The following is a 6400-nucleotide window of genomic DNA, read 5'->3' as shown; positions in this document are numbered from 1 at the left end:
TGATCCATGAAATGAGGTCGAGGTCATGTGAACCCTCTCTGAAAGACATGTAGGCATTACAAGGAACCCATATATAAAAAATCCTATTACTCATAATAAGTGAGAAATTCACATGACAAAAGGAAACTTCGTAACATAAGGTATCTGCATACAAGGTGTGGAGCATCCACGTCTTCTCCCTTCTGAAATATAAAGCTTTATACAAATAGTTCACACAGCTGCAGCTAGATAGTAATCACTAAGTCTCGCATACTGCGACTTTTTTCTCTGGCAAGAAAAAAATCAGTTAAAAACATGATTTTCTCTATAATTCTATGAAAATTTATTTTATTCCAAATAATCAAATAAAAGTCATTATCTTTGAAGATGCAGACACACACATGCCAGTTCAGTCCCTTCTAACCAAACCACTTTCATTGCTTTTCCCTGAAGGATTAGGGCAAAAACTTCATGGCCCAGTCGATAATGATCAAAACTTCTCCAGACTTTAATTCATCCAAAAGGGTAGTACCTCCTCGGTTTCGGTTAAAACATCTAATAACATGTGCCGCCAAGACATTATATGTGACTCTGACAGCTCTATGTCTCTTTTAAGTAGCTCATTATGTAGTTTTTCGGGAAAATCTGCAAAACAGAAATGAAAATATTGAAATACAAATGTATAAGCGCCAATTCAGTGGTACATGTATGATCATGATTTGAAAAATTTTATAAGCATGAAAACCATAGAAATCAAATGCCCTAAAAGATAAAAACAAGGCCAACTCCAGCAAATTTATACAAAGTTTAGTTCTCTTTTAACTACATTTATCATGTTCATGAAAATTGTATTTTCAAGAATTCATTTTGGCCAGACTGCAAACTGATTTTAAAAGATGATTAAGGAATGATCAGAATTTTTTTTTCTATTATGGAGAAACTACTCGATGTCGTACTTGTAGTACACATTGAGTAACTTGGAATCAGGTTATGTACAAGTGTGTACAACAAAATTCAATTCAAATAAACCGAGAGAGAAAAAAATAACCACAATTTCTATACTTTATTTAAAACATGGTTTTAATACTTAAAATCGCCTGTTTACTCAACAAGCATGTGATGTAAAAACAACTGTCAAATTTTGTTAATTGAAGAAAAAATTAAAAAAAAAATTGAAGTACAAATCTTGCTACATTATATTTTTGCATCAAAATGAGTGTTGCTCTGGGAGAGGAAAAAAATGAAAAGTGAAAGTAGAAATTTATAAATAGATTTGATAAATATAGAAAACTTAAGTTTGCTACATTGTAAATAGTCAACTTATTTTTCTATATTTATCTGATCCAAGTTTAATAAAATTGCGGACTCTTTGAAGTGTTGTTGTCATATGTATCAGTATTTTAAGTTTTGCAATACAATAGTTTGCATTTATTGACAACACTGGGTACCAAGGTATCCACTTCCATGAGACTCTATCGAAAGTTACAAGTGCATTGATTTACCATATGTGATATAGAGTTACAATTGAAATTGGTCAAGTTAAAAGTTTCATATCAATAAAATTGAACTTTTAAAGCCCATTTGTAATCTAATGTCATGAATGTACTTCAATGTGTTTAGAAATTGTACACAGGAGAACAAAAGTGGCACAGTCCACTAACATTTCCCGATTGGTTTTGACAACTAAAATTCTCCAATATAGGAATATCTTTGAAATATTGATTTTTCTATTGACAAATTACCTTGTATATCACCTTCTCCATAACTTAATGTTTACTCTGGTAACTTTAAATAGTACTGGTAGCAGATACCTTTAAAAAAAGTCAATATTTGTACTATTTTTAAATAAAGCAACACAATAAAAATGTAAAAATATAGAATAACCTTCATACATTCTCTCCGAAAATATTTTTGTTTGTATCAGGCTTAGGAATAGGAAGAAAAATTTAATACAAATGATTTATTTTTGGCCATGGTGACCGTGAGTCCAACAGTAAGAAAATGAAATTTTATTGCTATATTATTTATCATTTCAGTCCCCATGACAAAATAGAGCAAGTTTAGAATTTTCTAAACTTTGACATAAAATGATGATATTTGTACTCAATTGATGATATTGGTACAATATTTTACGATCCTGATTCATCTTTTTGAATTCACCAGTTTTGAAAATGATGAGATTAGGACTCATAGACATGCCTTAGTGAGAACCCTGCATTTGGGCATAATTTTTAAACAAAAAAATGTATTGAAATGGCTTAATTCAACATGTTCAACCGATATGGAATTTTCAATACAGACCTAAAGTCCTTAACTGAAAAAAAATAGTTTTTTTTGTACCCCAATCTTGTAAATTTCCCCACAGCATGTTTCCATTTTAAAAGTTTGGGGCAAATAGAGAAAATACAAAAAGAGGGACAGATCCCTTTATACCTTAGGAAAGATACTTCTTTACAAAAATTATTTAAAACCAGGGGCGGATCCAGCCACTTTTAAAAGGGGGGTTCTCAACCCAGGAGAAAGGGGGGTTCCAACCATATGTCCCCTTTCAAATGCATTGATCGTCCACAAAAAGGGGTGTTCCAACTCCCTGACCACCCCCCCCCCCTTTTTCCCCTCCTTGGATCCGCCACTGAAAAAATACACGTATATATTTTTTACAAGAATAATAATATTAAATTGAACAGTAAGCTTAAAAGGGCTATCTATACAGGTAATACCTCTGGTTACAATTTGTGAATAAATTGATATATGGTAGTACATTTGAATTATGTTGTACCAGCCCTAAGCTAATTAATCTTGCCCCTGTCAATAATTTTGATATGATGTTTCAGTTCAGAAATACATATTTTCTGTTAATACCTGAATACTGAGGCGGGCACATAGAAAACCCACCAGCATGACCAGTGTGCTTTTATTAAGAGTTAAGCTCAATCCAACTGAGTTTTATAGTTTGTTCTTATAATGTCCATCTGTTACACCACTGTCGGGAGTGTCCCAGGTTAGAAGGAGCATTTGGCGCCTGCAAACATGTTTAACCCCGCCACATTATGTATGTACATATGTATTGTACATGTATCTGTCTCAATTCAGGAGCCTGTAATTCAGTGGTTGTATTTTTATATTTCAAATATTTATGTTTATCTTAGTAATAATAAATCATTTAACTCAACAGGTCAACTGTCCCAACTACATGTATGGCATTCCATTTCAATTGCAACATTATAATTATAATATATATGGGGACAGGAAAATTTTAGTTTTAGGGATGGATGGGCTAGGGATAGCTGTTGAACCTTACCTCTAAGATCCTTATGAAATTTTTTGACTACTTTGCGGACCATCAGTGACCATGTAGTCAAAAATATCATAAGGACCTAAAAGTTACAGTTCCGCAGCTACATGTAGGTTAGGGATCTGGGCCCAGATCAACATGAAAGCTATTGTGACATACATGAAACACAGTGAACACTTGAACAAATACTAGATTGAGATTGCCCCCACCCCCCAAAAAAATCCTATTATAAATGTACTTGTACTTCGAATTTAATAAAAAAAAAGTAATCATGTTGATAAACCTACCACGTCCAGCTGGGAGAAATATATTGTTCTCCTCCAGGATCCTTTGGCTATGGAAACTTGAAAGGCCTCTGAATGTCTGTCTTTTGCCTTTATGGACAAGAGAAAGGATGTGAACGAGTTTTACTGTTTTAAGTAACTTTTACCCTGTCGAAACTCTATACCAAGTTTGTAACTGTGTGATGGATAAACTGTGAGTGAAATATTAGTAGTAAATATCCATACTCTGGATAACACTATAAACAGGTCTGCTTTCTTCAGTTATTATTTCATGATTGTACGCAGCGATACTTGCACATTCACACCAACAGCTAATTTCAAGTGATATTTTACATCTCTGTGACACGAACTAAGCTTAATAACAGTTGTGTCTTTAGGGTGACGTTAGTAAAGAACGCAACTAGAATTACTTTGCAGAAAGCTGCATAAACAAAATGATTACATCGTAAATTTGCCTCCACATGTAGTCAAGCAGAACCGGAAGTGATAATAGTAAACAAGATACAAGATGCACAGAAAAAAAATAATTAATTCAAATAATTAATCTATCAAATTTAACATCATGAAGAAGTGCATCTTTATCAAATTATTAATTTTTCAATACTTCTGGTTTGTGTTTTCCACAAGATACAGCATATATTATGAAATATTTTTTTCTTACTTGTTGTGAAGGTCAACAAGAGTTGTCTTTCTTGGAATAGTAAGATAAAGCGGTTAATTTAAAATGAAAATAACTTGAGATAGGTGCAAGGCTACAAATAAAAAAAATTGATATGTTGTTTGGAAGATTCTATATTTTCAATTATGCTAAATGGTTTACAACAAATAGCCTGTTCTCAGCAGATATATGTTATAACATCAATCATATTTCCAATACTTATATAGTGGGGAATTTTTATTATGGAATAATGACATTAATAGTAGGCATCAACAATTATGGTTGAATATATGTTAATTTTTACTCAACATGTATCACATAACAAAATATGAAGCACATGAGAAACATAAGGTAAATCACGTTTTCTTCATATTGCATGATTCTTAGGTGGAGCCATACTTAACTCCAAAGGTCAAATTCTTAATAATTTTATGAAATCAAAAAGCATTCTAATTACTTCAACCAATAACAAGACATGACTAAAACATCATTTTTCAAACAACGAGTTAATTTAGAGCTTGACATACTGTATAGACAACTGTCCATTGTTAAAAACTGTGTGTTGACCTGTAGACGTATTTTGTTCGTTGGATCGCATTGACATACATTGTATATTCTAAAATTAGCCTTTCAATCATAAGCATCTATATTTTGTAGTCCGGAAATCCACTTAATATGCTATTGTCAATGAGAACATGATTATAACCGGAATTACTTGATAGTTTTTGTTTTTAATTTTAATTTCGTTATGTTTTTGTTTGTTTGTTTTTATTTTCTTTCCAATTATTTTTCTGTTTCCTTTTCATTCTTGCACTCTTTTTTCTTGTTTTCCATCGTTGAATACGCTCAAACTTTGAACATGAAATAGTAATCGTTATTTTTGGTTCGCATTCTTCTTCTCAGTCCCCTTAATCATGTTAATGTCATAACTCTGGTTACTGTATTTGTTGTGTTATCATATTCACTCCAGTTTTCCTTGTCGTAATTCCATTCTGGAGTAAAATGTAATAGAATTAAAACAACGAATCAACATAATTGAAAAAAAAACCCCAGTAATTTGAGCATCAAAAATTGAGCATAATTATAGTATATTTGTGTTAAAGAAATCTAAAGAACATTCTACCTTCTCCACAATAATAACAACCCTCTTCCAAAAATGGTGTTTTGTCCATGCATACATCACGTGTTTCTGAAAAAAAAATCCATTAGGTCCGCTTGTGAATATTCGAATATCGAATTTATTAGTGTACATTTAACCTTTAGTTGTATTTGAAGCTTTTAACTGTATGGTTAAACAGGTGATAGCAGAGCATCAACATTCTAGATTATTAATACCGAATGAATTATCATAGTGATTTGAATTCCGAAACCAATACATTTTAAGTCTTTGTTCTTTTACCAGCTTTTTTATCACTTTTCTCTCTTTCTTCATTTGAAATTTTACTGTTTACGTTCACCTTATTTTTTTGCTTTCCATGTCTGTATTTTGTTAAATTTGCCACAAGTTTTGGTGATAATATGTGCTTGTTCTCAACCCTGTTCTTGTTTTCTAAAAGTTAAACTTCGAGTTTAACGTCCAGCTTCCGACATGGCTACGTATTTGTACATCTTACGCAGCCTATCATGTGTTTTACTGTTGGAAGGAAGAAGTAAAGAAATTAGCACTAGTATATCTTTACCCCAAGGTTGTTTATTTTAATAGTGTTGCAAATATATACGGGATCTTTTGTATAGAACTTTGTTTATCTTTAAAGAAAAACATGTTGTTTTTTTTAAACGAAATAATGTTATTCTTATATTTATTATTAAAAACAAATTTATATAATAATATGAATAAGTAAATCAAAAAATTACCTTTTTCTAAGACCAAAATAAGATTTTTTAGGAAAAGTAGATTTTTTCGCGGTTTTACTTAGACACGTGCCTTAACAATGCTTAATTTTAACGAAAACATTATATAAAAGCTGATCTAAATAGGAAGTGCTATTACCTTTAAAAAGCCTTTTTATTTTATTTCCTATCGTTCTCCTTTCCGTTCAAACCTTATTTTACTTTCCTAAATGCAGCCGTTTAAACTTATCACAAAATACAATTTGATTTGTTGTCAGCCGGTAACCTTCCTATCCAAATTTTAGAGTCAAAACACTGCTGACTGTATTTGTTATAGTGTCACGTGCACATTCA

At 31.6% G+C, this 6400-nt stretch overlaps 1 long non-coding RNA gene across 1 annotated transcript; it reads right to left on the bottom strand.

Annotated features, from left to right (window-relative positions):
- Positions 1 to 301: 301 nt before the first annotated feature.
- On the bottom strand, positions 302 to 4039 carry LOC127704659 (uncharacterized). The gene is made up of 3 exons (XR_007983450.1): positions 3562 to 4039; positions 1722 to 1790; positions 302 to 624 (listed from the first exon to the last, which is right to left on the bottom strand). It is a non-coding gene; the product is annotated as an uncharacterized LOC127704659 (long non-coding RNA).
- Positions 4040 to 6400: the final 2361 nt, after the last annotated feature.

Source organism: Mytilus californianus, unplaced genomic scaffold (assembly GCF_021869535.1).
Source record: "Mytilus californianus isolate M0D057914Y unplaced genomic scaffold, xbMytCali1.0.p SCAF_1, whole genome shotgun sequence".
NCBI classification, from domain to species: domain Eukaryota; kingdom Metazoa; phylum Mollusca; class Bivalvia; order Mytilida; family Mytilidae; genus Mytilus; species Mytilus californianus.
Note: the sequence above shows the minus strand (reverse complement) of the source record. Positions and strands in the feature narration are given on the sequence as shown.